This window comes from Colius striatus, chromosome 3 (genome assembly GCF_028858725.1).
Source record: "Colius striatus isolate bColStr4 chromosome 3, bColStr4.1.hap1, whole genome shotgun sequence".
In the NCBI taxonomy this organism is placed as follows: domain Eukaryota; kingdom Metazoa; phylum Chordata; class Aves; order Coliiformes; family Coliidae; genus Colius; species Colius striatus.
Genome location: NC_084761.1, coordinates 38,949,011 through 38,966,636, shown reverse-complemented (window position 1 = coordinate 38,966,636; position 17,626 = coordinate 38,949,011).

Sequence of the window (17,626 nt, the reverse complement as noted above, 5' to 3'; positions counted from 1 at the left end):
ACAAACCACAAACCAAAAACCCCAAACACTCTGAAGAAGTTAATAGTATAGCAACACAATTTTATATAGTTCACAACTCCAAAGTGTATACTCCTTGGATGTTGACCTTTTAAAAGTCCATTAAGCTATGTAAACACAGTACACAAGAACATGTACTGTTCACAGTTTTTTAGCATTGGTCTGAAGAGTTCCTGCAGTTTTCCCTCGTGCGATGCTGCCAGTGACCAGACAGTGATGAAGGCTCTGCACAAAACAAACCCACCATGGAAGTTGTATTATAGCTCCATTACCCTTTATTGTTTTACAATTTAATTATCTCTTTGACTAAGTCTTGATTTTGGGGAACTGCCCAGCAGTGCAAAACCTCTTGCCAAATAAATAACTCAGAACATGAACTAACACATTTACTGTTAAAGCATGGCTTGTTCCCTCAATGGGGAGAAGGACAAAGGAACCAAAGAATGCTTTTGTAGATCCCATGACATCTCAGTTTTTCATGTTTAAATTATCTGCCTTCTGCTCTAATGTAGCGACTCTTTATTTTATTTCTTCAAATAAGCACTTCTCTGTCACATTAGAAAGAATGAATACTTTGGCAATCAAAGGGCCAGATGCAGAAGTGGGTTTATGAAGTAGCTGAATTATTTCTTGCAGATAAATCACCTGGAACATGACCTTTTCCACCCACAGTCACCCATCTAACTTCTCTTGAAAGTGTTCACTGTTCCAAATATTTGCCAGATAATTGATGGTGATGAAGTATGCCAACATTGCTTCCAGATTCTATCCTGCCTCTGATGTAACACAACAGTCTCAGAGTGATCAATTTATGCGCATAGATTTTCAAAAAGAAAAAAAATATTTTTTTCAAGCTTAGCTATATAGAAATGCTATTAGGAGGCAAAGGGTTCCATGGTACATGGGTTTCTCCACTAACTTTTGCTGTTCACTCATTATATCATTATATGCTACAACCAGTTTTTTCCTAGGTCTTTTTGGCAGCACCTTATATATTCCGCATCACTTCCTGAGACGATAAACAAGTGAATAACCTAAGCATTAAAAAAAAAAAAAAAAAAAAAGGATTTCTAGACCAATAGTTCTTTGAAAAAATTAGATGCATGGCATAAAAACCAAAGCCAGCCCTAACCAAAAGACTCCTCACAACTATAGTGACTCCACCATATTTGTTTGTCAATTTTTTTTTTTTTTTTTGCTTTAAGCAACCTTCTTTGATGAAGTCTTGGGGGAAATGAATCATATTTAGGCATATCCTTGTAGAAATATGCTGAGTATACAATAAATGCAAAATTGAACAAGAGTCCCAACACAGCCACTACTTTCCCAGGTCTTACAGTCAGCTAAGAGCTGGTAGCATGAGTAAAGTATAAATGATGACACTTAGATGTTACCAGACCCTACCTGGATAGGAGGGAATTGGTAAGGAAATCACACACATGCATCCGGGTGTATACACTAAGTGTGATTTTGAGCGATTTGTGATTTCAGTTGTGAGAAATGGGAGGAAATTATCTGTATTAATAAATGGCCAGAGTGTGAGATCACTTGATTTCAGAAAATAAGATCAAAATTACCAAACTCCCTGCATTGTCTCATTTGATACCTTCCCTTTGCTGTAAATGCAGCACTGGGAGTAATTAAGCTTGTGAAAGAAGTTTAACAGTGAAGATACATCATTCAAAACAATTAAGACAAACATTTTATGCACATTGTCATCTGCCTTCATTAGTGTTTAAAGGTCAAAGAAACATTTCATTAGGGAAAAACAAAGAAGATGGGAAAAAATAGGTAAACTGTAGTAAAACTCCCTAGATACATCTGAGAAAAAATACATGCAAAGAAATAGTGTTCAAGCAAATTAACATGTGGAATACCATCCATCTGGATAGCAAACATTGTGCAGGTTATTATTGTGCTCTGATAGTGTCTAGAAAGCCCAGTCAGAGGATAAAGTCTTTACATGCTACATGCTGTATGACAACAAGGAGTCCTGTTGTCCTGGTCTCAAACTGCTCATGATCTGATCACGCCAGTGGACACAAAGATGGGTCAAAGAAGACTACAGTAGCAATCAGGTGAGGATTACCAAGCCACAAACATAGCGAGCCCCTACTGAAAGTGTTATACAAATGTGATCTACTGTTTCTTTAACTGATAAGTAAAAACACCCAACAAGCAAACCAAAAAGAGCACACCACCAAAAGAAAAACTTGAAGTGCACAAAAAAAGGTCTAAAATTCTGCCTCCTTTTCCTCTGCTTCTCCCTCCCATCACATTTCATGCTGGGAAGAACAGTAAAAATGCTATCATGTGAGATCTGCTTTCATCAGATTTCGTTTGTTTGGTGTCTGGTTCTAGCCAGTTGTGGAACCAAGTTTTAGAACAGTGCTTTAATAAACTTAATTAGACTTCAGCAATAACACTCTCTTAATTACAGCTACAAGCCCCCTCAGAGGGATAGGAAAGCACATTCATCTTTCCCGTTCCTGAAGTGCACTAAGTGACATGAAATAAACTAATTTATGAAGCTCATATAAAGAACTGTCAGTTGTACTCCTACTTACTTTTATTCAGTAGACTATGTTTCTCTGGATGAATCTGGGAGAAATTTACCCTCAGGGGAAGCAAATGACTTTATTTCTCATACCTTCAGACTGAGTATTTGAGCAGATATAGTTATTGCCTGGTGTTTCAGGCCAAGGGGAGGGGGGAAACCAGCAGGTAGAACCTTACTGAAGGAAGGCAGCAGACTGAACAAGTATCACACTAAAACGTGCATGTTTTTGTCATATTTTCTTAGACTGCAAAGTGCTTTCAAGTCAGGAAATGGAAATCAACAGGCTAAGGGGTTTGAATCAGGCAGTCCAGCATTTCCATAACTCGAAAGCAATGTGTTTTGGAGTGCATGTTAAAATATTCTGCTCAGTACTGTCAGGTAGTTTCAGAGCAGTTTTTACCTGCAGTCATTTTAATTTACCATTGTACTATGCCCAGACCCTTTCTTGTACTATTTGCAAAGGACCTGCTGGGTGCACAGCTTGACTGGCTCAAATGTAGCATTTTAAGAATCACCTCCCACAAGAATGCTGCTAAGTATCTCAGCCTACATCTCCAAAATGGAGTTGAGAGGCTTGGAATGACACGTATCCATCAGGACTGATCTCCTTTTTAGAAAGCATTGTAATCAGTACTACAATGAGTGTATCTGGCAATGAGGACAGACATTTTTTTTCAGAACAGTTTTTCCTATCAGAGAAGGAAGCGTTTTTAAAGTCAAAATATTTCGTGGGAGTATGTACATTTCAGCTTTTTCTTCTTCTTTTTTTTTTTTTAATAGGAAAATGTTTAAATTAATCATTTATATTTTCTTGTTTTGTTTTGATAGGGTATGAATGCTTCAGTTCAATAATGTGAATGTGTTTTGCTTCTACTTTTCTCGTTCTGTTCATTTCAACTTTCATGGCACAATAAAATATGCATGATAATACTGAATTTTGTTAGGGTTTAGCAAGGAGCAGCTTTTAGCTTAGTAACAGGGTTGCAGTAAAGACCCGGTAAAGATTTTGCGGACTCTCCCTTGGCTCCTGGGTTCAGACCCATCTCCGGCCCGGCTGGGCCAATCTGGAGCCTCTGCGATCACTATTTAGGGGACGGGAATTCGGAATGCAAGTCAGGAGGTGCAAGAGTAATACAAGATGGAGGTGACCACACGGACCCTTCAGCCAGAGAAGGAGGAAGGAAGGAGAAGCAGTAGACCAGAGACCCTTCTGCAAGCCGTGACGAGAATGCAAGCTGTGCCCCTGCAACCTATGGAGATCCATGGCAGGACCGAGAGTTACCAGCAGCTCCATGTGAGTGAGCCCGGATGGGCGAGGGACTGTGTGGGGAGACGGCCATGGCCGAGGCCATGTTGGAGAGCCTGCACGCCGCAGAGCAGCCCCACATGAGAGGTAGAGAGGAGCTGCAGCCTTTGGAATAAGTGCGCCTCGGAGCAGCCCGTGCAGGTCTGCCATGCGTGTGAGTTACCCCACGGACTTGCAGGGAGGACTGGTGTGGAGCCCACCTTGTCCTGAGGAGGAACAAAGGGCAGAAGCTATCGGGAACAGACTAACTGAAACCCCCACTGCCTGTCCCCTGGAACCGTTCAGGGGGGGACAGGGTAAAACCACCGGGATCAGGGCTCTGAGCCCGGGAAGAGGGGAGGTGTGGCAAGAAGGTGCTCTTAAAAAGGCTGGTTGGACTCTTCATTGATGTATTACTCTGTGTTGTTTCATTTTGGTTATGTTTTGGGTTTTTGGGGGTATGTTTTAGTTGATGTTGCATTAAATTATTTTTCTGTTTTCTTCCCCAAACCGAGTGGCCTGGTCTGTTTTGTCCTGAACCTTAAGCGGCAATTAAGCTCTCCCTGCCCTTAGCAATTCTCAGCCTCTTCGGTACTCGAGGTCGTTGTTCCCTGATGGGCCTAAACCACGACAATTTACACATCTCCTTTATTTTATGTATCCAGTGTATAATTTTGGTAATAAATTATTTAGTTCTGCTAGTATAAAAATGAAACATTTTTATCTTACTGAATGAGATTTTTTCAAACTAGTTGAGAGAACGGAGTAGAACTCATCTAGATGAACAGTTTCTGAAAGTTCAGAATTCTTTTTTTTTTTACCAGCATTTTCGTTTCGTGACCTTACTTTCACTAAGAATCTGCAAAAACTACTGGTTCTGCCAATGGAAGGTGGATCATCTTTCTCAAGCTAGTTTGAACCATCTCTTTGCCCTTTTCTGAACTCAATAGCATGTACCATTGCCCGTGTTTTCCTGGGACTCATGTGTTGGAGGACATGCCTTCTTCTCCTCAGTGGATAAATAACAATTTATGAAATGCCAGCAGAAGTTCTAGGTTCCTGAGCACAGATACAGAAATGGGTTTCACAGGGATCCATCCTATGTGAGTGATGCTCTTGCCACCGTGTCCCTGCAAAGCAGAGGTGCTTTTGCTGAGTCATCTATTAGGTGGATTTGTAATCTGGGAAATCTTCCAAATTTGATATGTTTATTTGTCAAAATTAGTAGAATTAAGCCAAATATATTCAGCACATGAGTGTTCAGTACAAGATGTGATAAACCAGAGTTTAGCACCTCTCTACTAAGATGAAATCAGAAAAATATTTAAAACAGTAGCCTGTAATTCCATGGCTATATCAAGAGACACAGAAGGAGGAAGAGGTCTACAGCTCTTAGTAGTTTGAGTAAATTCTTTTAATTATACTAACTTAAAGGAAAACAGTAGCCTGTGCTTGGGAAACAATATTTAGTTTTGCTCTTTTTAGTCTTCTTCACTAACTACTGTAAAGAATAAAGAGCATTTCTCAGTAACGTCCTGATCTTTTTTTCTTTATGACTGCATTTCGATTATATATAAATTGTCCTATAAAATTACATTTCCTAATCAATAATAACCACTATAATAATTTCAAAGCATAATTTTAATCCATCCTAATTTGATTTTGCCCAGCATATGCTTAAACATGCCACTTAACATACAATTTGGTTCCAAAAATTGTCTCAGTCAAAACGTCATTCTGAAGTGCTGTGTTTATTGTATTTTACTAATCCTGCAACAAAAATGCTTCCTTTTTGAGTAAAAGGGTTCACTTTCTTTAGCTGCTTGTCTTGCTATCAGTCTCTTCCCAATGAATAAATTTGTTTGTTCTTTTCTGCACATCACGGTTACTGCCCCCCTGCCCTGCCCCCCTGCCCTGCCCCCCTGCCTCCCCTTCCCCACCCCCCTGCCCCTCCTCCCGCCTTCCCCGCCCAGCTTTGTTCAGCTATCACTCTTTTTAGTTCTCTTGCTCTGACTTTCAGATCTGGGAAGAGAGGCTATTGCCATCCACATCTCTCTAGAGATGGGAGCTGCTGGTCCTCTGGTTTAGGTATGTCCTTTGGGTCCTAATGAAAATTAATGCCTTTTCAGCAAATTTTGACTGAGATAGCAGCCAGGAGTTTACTGATTCCACTGATGACATGGTAGCTGGTGATTAGGTTGATGCCCAGGGCAGGTCCAGCAGCCTCCACAGTTAAAAGCAGTAGTTTGACTATTTTGCAATGTGCTCAATAGATAACACATACACAAAAGGCCAGCACGTTCTCTGCACTCTCACTGATTTGTTGATGCTCTAAAGCTAATGGGAGCAGTAAAACTTACTTCAAGATTCTGTTTTTAAGTGACTATGCACCAAGGACAGATACACTGAGCTAGGAAGAGCTGGCTCAGGTTTTCAGGGAAGATTATTTATCCAGAATACTTCAATTTTTGAACATTAGACTTGGTACCATTCTCAAAGTGCTGGGAAATGAGAAGGAGCAGAGCATTACCTGCCAAACATTAGACCTCTTCAAGGCATTTTGTGTTGCATCTCTGTAACAACTTTTCACTTTTTAAAGCTTCAGTTATGTCTTTAACAAAGTCATTTTTCAGAGTAGCAATGCATTAAAAGAACAGAACTAAAATATGAACATCCATGATGTTCAGAAACCTTTTATCTTGTCTAATAATAAACCAAGGATTAGTTTTCTTGTCATTCAGCTAAATATTTTGAATTGCAAAAGGTTCTAGCTGAGTTTCTTTTCCTATAGCTTTAAAAGTACAATCCAGACACTTCTTTAGGATGCACAGGTGAGCAACTGACATTTTCTAACCTGATTGCAATTATTTTGGAACACATTTTATACTGCAATTAATTACAGAATGGGTCAAAGCTAGAGAAGCTCTAGAGAATCCTGCACTCCTCCAATGTACAAATGGCATTTTTCACATTTCATTTTTTTGGGGCCTTTTTTTTGTTTGATTACTCTGTTATATTAAGCAACTTGGAAGAGTGGAGACATACTCTTCCCAGATCTACAGAAACCCTTGTGCAGGCAAGATGTATAGTTGATTATGTGACTTTGATCTCATTCAAGAAGATTAGGAGTTAAAAAAAACCTCACTCAATCCCCTGTGTAGTGCAATACTAGTGTGGGTGCCCCTCCTTTGTTTGTATGTAAAGCAAAATAGACTAATTTTTTTTAGCTTTGCTCCTGTGAATGCTTCTTCCTTACATGTCTTATTTACACAACAGGTCCTCCTAGATGACCTGACATTCAGCATTGTGATTCTTGACCCTGCTTGCCATCACCTGCTGCTTTGGCTTTCTTTGGGGATTAAATTGCTCTCACATACATCAGTCACATCCACAAATTTGTGGATAGGTTATTGGTGTTTGACATAGAGGGGAAAAAACTCCAAACTCACACCCTCTAAGAATTCTGCACCATCCTAAGGCTATATTCCCCTACTCATAATGGCATAATCTGGGAAATGATACCCCAAACATTTAAGAAGATAATTTTCACTGGAAGTCCTTGTTGTCATTTATTAGTTTCTCAAGTACTTGGGATAAATCACCATGTGCTATCCTTGCAACAAGGCCTGCCTCTTTCTTTGTCAGACCTCTTCTGCAAGGTCTTTCTTCTTCTTAAAAATTCTACAAAATTTGGACAAAATGTTGTCCTTTTTTGATTTTTCTTTTTTTAAAAATCCATTTAGTCCTCTGGTGTGCTTCCTAAGTGCTTGGTTCATAATCTTTCAGTATTATGCTGAGACTACGGTAAATTCTTTGTCCCTTGGTGCTCTTCTGCCCTGAACAGACATCTACTTTAAAAGTCTACCTTTGCACAGCAGGAAAATGTGAGCTTTGGACAGGTTTGTCTAACCTGACCTATGTGGGATAAAGGTGGGCCTATAAGAATCTGAGTAGCACCTTTCTTCTTGGGAAAATTTATTCTTATAAGAATCAAAATACTCTGCAAATAAGGTCATTTCACACATGTTCTCTGGCATGGAAAAAGCCTCCTAGAATTCTGAATTTTGTAATTTTAGTGTTTTCAAAGCCAAATGTCAGTTTTTCATTCTGAAAAGCATTTCAGGCTACCTTCTATGATGACATCTTTTTTTTTTTTTTAAAATTTTATATCAAATTAGTGAGTTACACCAAATTTCCACTGCTTTGTTACTTTATTTCTTCTTCATCCATTTTCTTGAGTTCAGACAAATCTTTTCAGCATTTTGTCCCAGGGAGAATTTTAAAATAGTTAGCTCTAGGTCTTAACTGGAAAAAAATGAATGTCAAAAATCTCAAAATCCTTTCCTCACAGCTCTAAAGCAGGATGTCACATTAGGTGATTATTTGGTCTCTCTTGGCTTTAAAAGGTATTAGTCTATTAATTATAGATTGGCGTCAGCAATTCTTCATTAGACTTTAGCTTAATTTACCTTTCTTTTTTACTTTTTATTTAGGTCATCTCTCGAAAATGGACCAAAACTCCTTCCACTTACTTTTACAACACATTAACCCTTGCATCTCTGCTGCCACAAGGATCTCCATCTCCTGCCTCCACTGAGGTGGCAGGCCCAAGGATGTTGGGAGCAGACCATCCCTCAGATGCCTGCATGCTTACCCCAGGCTTATCCCTGTCAAGCCTGGTTTTACCCCTTTTCCCCTGCAAACATAATTTAAAGCTCTCTCAATAAGCCCTGTTAACTCTTGACTCAATATCTCTTCCAGTTATTTACCTCATCTTTTTCCATAACCAAAGAGATAGAGGACAATACTGATACCTGTGCTGCTGATCCCTTAACCAGGCATCCTAAGGCCCTGAAGTGTCCTTTGATAGCCCTTGGACTTCTGGCTACAATTTTGTCACCTAAAAAAAAATAATCAGTCTGGATAATTATGAAAAATAATATATAAATAATAGATCTATATATCTATACATCAATTGCATAATTCTGGATAACCAGTCTGGTAGATCTGCCTGGTGAGGTCTAGTTTGGGTGCCCTACCAACATGGCCATCCTGCTTCTGGTGCTCACACTAATTACCTTTGACTAGTATCAAAATTTGCTGTGCAAGCATGTGAACCTATTTGTCATTAGTGTGAAATCTCTAATGTAGTTCTAAAAGCGACATTCTTAGTCTCTCTGTCCTCTTCCTTGTCTCCTCTGCTCAGTTTTTTATGAACACTTTAAGTCATAACCTGTGTCCATTTGCATTCACAAGAACCAGATCTCATTCCTCTACAAAAATCACCTGCAAGAGAGTTATGTCACAACCACAAGTATAGTGTTACTGTTGATAACTCCTTATAGTCTTCTGAATAAGCTGTTGGCAAAAAATAATGTCCATTCAAAACCTGAAAACATGTCTACATGTAGATCTGTAGTTCTCATCTGTCAGATACTACAAATTTCTCATACCATAGCAAAGCATGGTGACAAGTACCTTAAAACAAAAGTACACATCAGCTGGATTGCTTATGGGAAGTTTAGTATTGTTTAGCAACGCTGATTTTATAGTGCCTAATAGAACAGCAGTGTGCTTAAACGTTTCTGGTGACACTGGTAGAATTTCAGATAATTTAATTATTAGTACAATCTTTACATATCTTTAAGTAAACTGTTAGAACAAAATTATGCCTCATCTTCCTGCTCAGATTATTTTACTTCTCCTAGTAATATATAATTCACCATTCATTAATTTCTCTGGAGTCTGCATCCCAGAGCTCTAATTAGGTGTGCCTACAGGTGTGGAAGATAGGTCTTCCATCTTATTTTCATGTTTGGATTAAATTTATTATACTGAAACAATTGCTTTGCTCTGGGATTCTCTTCCAGGGTAAAAAGTTGAACTTAAATCAGTCACAAAACCAAAACAACTGTGAGTATCTTGCATGAAATCTATAGTTTTCTTGGTGATTCTCATGTTTGTCACATTCACATGGACTCACACAGAGCAGTGATGTCACATATCTTGTATAGGCCTATTTTTAGACACAATTTTGTTCAGGATGTAAAGTATTTTACATCAGAATTTAAAAGGTCCCACCAGCACACACTATAATTTCAAAACCACCTAGGATTTCCTTTTTTGTCTCTTTGGCACAATACACACATAAGCTGATACATCATCCTGTTGGTGCTTATATGCATATCTAATCATACTAATAGTTCTTCTCCTAACTTCTAGAAATCCAATATATTGTTGTTTTTAGGCACTGTAGATGATTTCTTTTTGCTTTTTTCCTACCCTGTTCATGGCCAGATAGGTGAAAGCAGGCATGAGCTTGAGGCAGCTCAGTGTTTAGAGCTCAAAAGACCATTGGCAGCATTCCCCATGGTGAGGAGCACTGCAGATTAATGCTGTACTGCTGCTTTCCTGCACCCAAAAATAACTTTCAAGGCAGCAGACAGGTTCATTTTTTTTTTGCTGTGCTGTCTGTGGTCAGTCTCAGGGCAAGCCGTTTGCTATGAATATGTCCAAATGAAGGATGATTCCTGCCCAGCCTTTGACAGAGGGGAAAAAGGCCTTATTTCCTAGCTAACCAGAAAAGACAGAAGGCTTTTCTGAATACATTTGCTGTTAGAACATGTCATTACTTGGGTTATGAGCTCATTTGTGCATGAAATGTCATTTAGTTTTGTAACCGTTCAGTGACTAGGGAACTGACCCAGGAACAGGACTCTGTTGACAGTGGTGCAATATGAAACCAAATAGTCACAACAGCCACTAATGCTTTGGATTGCCAACTTAGTCTCCAAGTGCTCCAGAGCCACAATGGACATAATGCTTACTTGTCTATAGAAAGTTCACAGAAATCTATGAAAGTAAAGCACAGAAAGCATGCTATTTTTTAGTATTTCATTTCCATTGTAGCTTGCTTGGTCAGGATGTGTGTGAAAGCCTGGGGTAAGTTAGAGAAATGACCTCCAAGTCTACCAGTTTTCCTCCTTTTTCTGAGTCCTAGCACTATCAGGTGTGGCAATGTGATGGAAAGCAGACAGGATTAGTATGTCTTTCTAGCCTTTCTTGCTGTGAGAAAAGGATGCAGCACTCAAAAATTCAAATAAACTTTGTATGGGCTGTGGATGACCAAGGAGTCATTAGGAACAAAAAAATCCCAGGAGCCTGAGTAGTCACATACAGAGGAGTTCAGCATCTACAGCATCTTTCCAGAGCACCTCCCCACAGGAATCATCCCTCCCCCGTGCAGATGTCATATGCAGCCTGGCCATTGAAAATCGCTCAACTGCAAAGTGACCAGCTTGTACATTTCAGACTGGGCACAGAAATGGAAAACATTGCACTTTTGCCACCTGCAGCTGATAGAAAACCAGTGAATATGTTGGGAATCTGACTACTGAACTCTGTGATGTAAGAAACTGTACTGAGTGCTTACCTTTCCTTAAGTAGTACATCTTGACAAATTACATAATCAAGAGTGCAGCAATTTAGAATTAATCTCACAAAGACTAAGTCATATTCTAGTAAATCCAACACAGAACTGGAATAAAACCATAACTTTTTAGCATAAAGGCATGGCAAACTATCTCTACACTCCGCAATCTCAATAATCCACAAAGAGAATCTAGAGAGCGACTGTGATGTTTGAATCCTGCAATCCATTATTTTGAGGACAAATTCCAGGCATCCTTGTATTTTCTGCTTTTGAAGTGGAGAAGGATTCTCATCTCCTGCCATCTTATCATGGAGTGATCACAGACTTGCATTTAGCAGATCTAAAAACAGCAGGGCCTGCTGAGATTTCCAGATCTGTAGCAACCTCTAAATCATCACAGTGCTCCCCCTATGCTTGCTTAACCTCATTTTTCAATCATTGCAAGAGTTCAAGTGGAGCAATATTACTCTTCATGAGCTTTTTATTAAGCAATGAATAAAGGAAGAACATATCTCATTCAGCATGGACTTCAGAAGACATGAACATTCAGTCTGTCTGTCAACTGTTCACACATGTAGAGAACAGCTTTTATTAACTCTGAATGTTCTTGTTCTACACATATATATATGTATGTATATATATATATATATATATATATAAAAACCTCAATATATGCAAAATGCTATTCAGAAAGACTCATTGCTTGGCCAAATCTGAGTTCATTTTCATCAGGCCACTCAGGGGTTTCTCAGGGAGGAATTTCTCTGCCACCCTTGCCAAGTGGCATCTGCCAGAATTCAGCTCTTGTAAACTGCCAAGAAAACCTTTCAAAAATTCAAGTTTCTTTTAAGCACTAAGAGAAGTGTATTCTTTCTCCTGCAAACACAGCATGCTTTCATGTTTTCAGTATTAATTGTATCTTTCTGATTTGTGTTTGCTGTAGCTTTCCAGAGAAGTTTAGTTCAGGGGGAAATTTAAAATAATTTTAATTCTATTTATAAAATAAATATTAAATATATAACTATTATAGATATACATATATAATTTTAATCCTATAGTGATCTTCACTCTGGATGCTGGTAATATTTTAGCTACCATAAATATTGTTGCATCTTTCCTGATCCTTTGTATAAAATAATTAAGGCAAAGTATCTAGCTGATTTGCAGTGATTTATATGTCTTTCAAACATGCTGCCTGGCGTTGAATCACAAGGAAAGCATGTAAGAGCTTACTTCTATCATTCCTTTTACAACTGTAAACTCATTCCCACTCTGCATTGGCCTAGGACACTAGGATAGAGATATTTGTTTATCTTGGTACATTTGGGCCATGTATTGGGCACTGCAGTGTTTCTGCTCTGTGGAACCAGACACATCACATTAGTGGATACTTCACCACACTGACTTCATGATAAAGATGACATATAGTCTGGTAGACACTCACATGCTTCCTTTTATCCAGGTTTTAGAGGAGCCAGGCTCTTCTCAATGATGTCCAATGATAGGACAAGGGGCAATAGGTATAAGCTGGAACATAGGAGGTTCCAAAGATATACAATGAAGTATTTCTTCACTGTGAGGGTGACGGAGCACTGGAACAGGCTGTCCAGGTGGGTTGTGGAGTCTCCTTCTCTGGAGGCATTCGAAACCCATCTGACTGAGTTCCTGTGTGATCTACTCTAGATGGTCCTGCTCTGACAGGGGGGTTGGACTAGATGATCTTTCGAGGTCCCTTCCAGCCCTTGAGATTCTGTGAGATTCTGTGAGTTGTTTCCATGGAAATAGATTGTTTCTGTTTGTTCATCCCTGTATTCTGATGGAAATCCTTATTTTACCCTTTATTTTTCTTTTTTCTTTTTTTTTTCCCCTGGGAATGACTAAAGTAGGCATTTTGAAACTCCCTGGTCCCTTCTCTTTTTCTTTTTCTCATAGTTTTGCATACAAAAAGTTTAGAAAAATCTACCGCCAATCCACAGAAATCATTTGCAATAGATGTACAGATTTAATGACAAATAGCAAGAACAGTACAAACACATACTGCTGATTTTAATAGCACAGGTGCGACAGCAAAGAAGGTTAAATATTCTTGTCTGATTATTTTTCTTGTTTAAAAAGCCCTCTTAAGAGAAAATCCTTTTGAAGAAAAAAAAAAAAAAAGCAAGTTCATAGGAAAAAAGTTCTTTGGCAGAAATATTTCAGAAGTGTTTAAAACATTTACTCAAAAGCTAACCATTTGTTTCTCTATTTAAAAAAAATAAAATTGATGGATGTCAACTTTCAACTTTTCATTTTTCTTTCTTACTTCCCTCATCAATAACAAAACCAATCTTTTCTAAAAGAGAGTGGAAAAAAATCCAGTAGAAACTATGATGAAATTGGGGTATTTTTTAAATACATCTTTACTAGTGATTTAATGTGTCACAGGACAGTAGTGTCAGGTGTACTGCTATGTGTCTAGCAGACACAGGACAATTTACGGAACAAATACCACAGTGTCATGGTTTGACATGAAACTGTTTCTGGTAAGGTGGAAGGGGCTGTAAACATAGCTTCTGTAGGAAGTTGCTTGAAGCTCTCCCAGCTCTGAGTCAGGCCCACTTATGAGGCTGAGCCAATTAGGCACCTCCACGATCACTTTTTAAGAAGAAGCTGGAAAAGGAGGGTTCTTCCTGTTCCTTTCTTTTTCTGTCCCTTCTTCTTTTCTGGCTGATGGTGGTTCAAGGAGTTGGAAGACAGAGAGAAATAACTATGCAGACTCCAAGGTCAGTGAAGGAAGAGAGAAGGAGACGTGCTGGACCAGAGATTCCCCTGCATCCTGTAGAGAGGACTGGTGAAGATGAGGTTTGTTTGCAATTCGTTAAAGACCCTGCATCAGGGCAGTGACTCACTTCATTAAAGACCCTGTGCTGGGGGCAGTGACTATGGCCAGAGGAGTCCATGTCCCATGTGAGTGACCCTGTATCTGAAGAAGTTGCAGCTGTGGGGAAGAACCCATGCCAGAGATATTCATTAAGGACTGCATCCCGTGTGAGGGACCCTGTATCAGCAGAAGCTGTAGCTGCTGGGAAGAACCCACACCGGAGAAGTTCGTTAAAGACTGTGTCCTGTGAGAGGACTCTGTATTGGAGTAGGGGAAGAATGCCAGGAGTGGTTCTCATCTGAGAAGAGAGAAGCGGCAGAGCCCATCTGTGAGAGACTGACCACATCCCTCATTCCCTGCCCCCCTGAGCCGTTGAGGCAGGAGGAGGTAGAGATGTCGGGAGCAGTGAGCTGGGCCCAGGAAAAAAGGAGGGATGGGGGAGGGAGATCTTAAAGTGCTGGTTGTAATTTTCTCATCATCCTACTCTCTTTTTGCTTTTTGTTCTGTTTCTTGTAGGTAGTAGAATAAACTTTCCTTACTTTCCTCTCCAAGTCGAGTACTGGAGTTTGTTTTGCCTGGAACTGTAATTGGCAGTGTGCCCTCCCTGCCCTTGTCTCAATCCACAACAACCTTGCTTATCTTTTTTCCTCCCATGTTGCTGGGGCCTTGACCATCCTAATGAGGGTGGGGGTGGATGGGGGACACTGAGCAGGAAACTGTCATGATGCTTCTGTGCTAACTGGGCAAAACCACGACACATGGGAAAAAAAAAATATGTCAGAGAAAAGTATCACCTCTCCCTTTCTCCGGTATCCATCTTATGATTGTCTGTAATTTCTTGATAGTGGTGAAATAACAATAATACATTTCTGCACGCTTTCTTTAATCTGGAGAATCTCTAAGTGGAAACTACTGAGTTGGGTCTATTGATGCCTTTGGAAAGAAGATAGGTATTGTCTTTATTTTATACATGATGAAAAAGATAGATCAGACATTTAAATTATGAAAGGGAATCATCATCCTTCCTATTTTCTGAGGATGTTTGGTATGAAACATCTCAACTAAGCCAGTTTGGGGTTTTTTTTATAAATGAGAGATCTGTATTTGAGGAAGAAACACTATGCTCCATTGCAGGATGTCCCACGTAGGTCTCCATGGACCAGTTAAGATAAGCTGACAAATGGAGCAAAATGGGGTCACAGAAATGCAATTGAACTGAAACCACTGTGCTACAGTGACCGTTATCTGCATCTTCAAGGCCTTGACACAATGATAGGAGATGTCATACAGGTTTAGACAAGGTGATTTAGGAATTTACATACTTCAATTCAAAGAAATAGATTTGTTTCAGAGGAACAGAAGTTAATGCCAAAGGACTGGAGAAGGGCCAATGTCACTCCAGTCTTCAAAAAGGGCAGGAAAATACAGGCTGGTCAGCCTCACCTCCATCCCTGGAAAGGTGATGGAACAACTCATCCTGGATGCAATCTCAAAACATATGAAGGAAAAGGTGGTTATCAGAGGGAGACATGAATTCACCAAGGGGAAATCCTGTTTGGCCAACATGATAGCCTTCTATGAGTGCATAACCATCTGGCTAGATGAGAGGAGAGCAGCGGACGTCATCTACCTTGACTTCAGCAAGGCTTTTGACACTGTCTCCCATAACATCCTCATCACAATGTTCAGACAGTGTGGCTTGGATGAGTGGACAGTGAGGTGAATAGAGAGCTGGCTGAATGACAGAGCCCAGAGGGTGGTGACCAATGGCAGAAATCAAGTTAGAGGCCTGTGGCCAGTGGAGTTTTACAGGGCTTGGTTCTGGGGCCAGTTTTGTTCGACATCTTCATCAAGGACCTGGATGAGAGGATAGAGTATACCCTCAGCAAGTTGGCTGATGACACCAAACTGGGAGGACTGGCTGATTCACCAGAAGGCTGTGCTGCCATTCAGTGGGATCTTGACCAGCTTGAGAGTTGGACAGAGAGAACTTCATGAGGTTCAATAAGGACAAGTGCATCTGGGAAAGAACAACCCCATGCACCAGTACAGGCTGGGGATTAATCTGCTGGAGAGCAGCCCTGCAAAGAGAGACCTGGGAGTCCTGATTGACAATAAACTAAACATGAGCCAGCAATGTTCCCTTGTGGCAAAGAAGGCCAATGGCATTCTGGGATGCATCAAGAAGAGTGTAGCCTGTAGGTGGTGGGAGGTTCTTTTCCCTCTCTACTCTGCCCTGGTGAGTCCTCATCTGGAGTCCTGTGTCCAGTTCTGGGCTCCTCGGCTCAAGAGGCACAGAGAACTTCTGGAGAGAGTCCAGCATAGGGCCACCGAGATGATCAGGGGACTGGAACATCTTTCATACAAGGAAAGGCTGCAGGAACTGGGACTGTTTAGTCTAGAAAAGAGAGACTGAGGGAAGATCTTATTAATATTTACAAACATCTAAATGGTGAGTGTCAGGTGTTTGGGGCAATCCTTTTTTCTTTTGTATGTTGCAACAGGACAAGGGGTAATTGGATGAAGCTGAAACACACAAAGTTTCGTTTAAATATAATTAAAAAAAATGTTACTGTGAGGGTGATGGAGTCCTGGAACAGGCTGCCCAGGGAGGTTGTGGAGTCTACTTCCTTGGAGGTCTTCAAGACCCGCCTGGACATGTTCCTATGCGATCTGATCTAGGTGGATTGTCTTATGCAAGGCAATTGGACTAGATAATCTCTAAAGGCCCCTTCCAATAGTACCATTCTATGATTCTATGATAATGATACATTGTGGAAAAAAAGTACATTGCAATTACATTATGATACTCCCACCACAGTCATTATGTACTTGGGTTATCTTTACCATCTCTCTCAATTGCATTCATTAGATCTGTACATTATATTTTTAATGTAATTTTCTCATTTTGGAACAATAAAATTGTGCTTTTACCTTTCTTATGCTACATGGGTCTTTCTATCTTTCCTGGACTATTTTGAAACTGCTCTGAACAATGTCATGCTAATTTCTTTACTTGTGTTTGTACTGCCTCCTTTTATCAGTTATAGTCATTATCATTACCGTTGTCCAGGCTTTGGCTGTTTTATAGCCACATGCATTTGCATCCTTCCACTGTGCAACGAAGAAGCCCTTGATATTTGATGCAACTGAAAGATCATGCATGATTCAGCTACGATTTCTCTTTAACATATACTTCATCGCCTTGTCTCCTCTTCCACTTCATGGAGGTTTCTTCAGCCACATTCAAACATCCCCAGGATAAAAATGGAAATGTTTTACTGAAAGTAGTGTTTGAATACATGCTGTGAGCTTATCAACTCTACTCTGCCAAATTGCTTGAGGTAAAACTGATCCCACATCTGCAGGATAAAAGTTCTCCATCAACATGGTAAGTTAGCAAACTTGCTGAGCTATCCTGGGTTACAGATTATGTTCATTATGTTCACTAGCACTGGAGATGGAGATCTC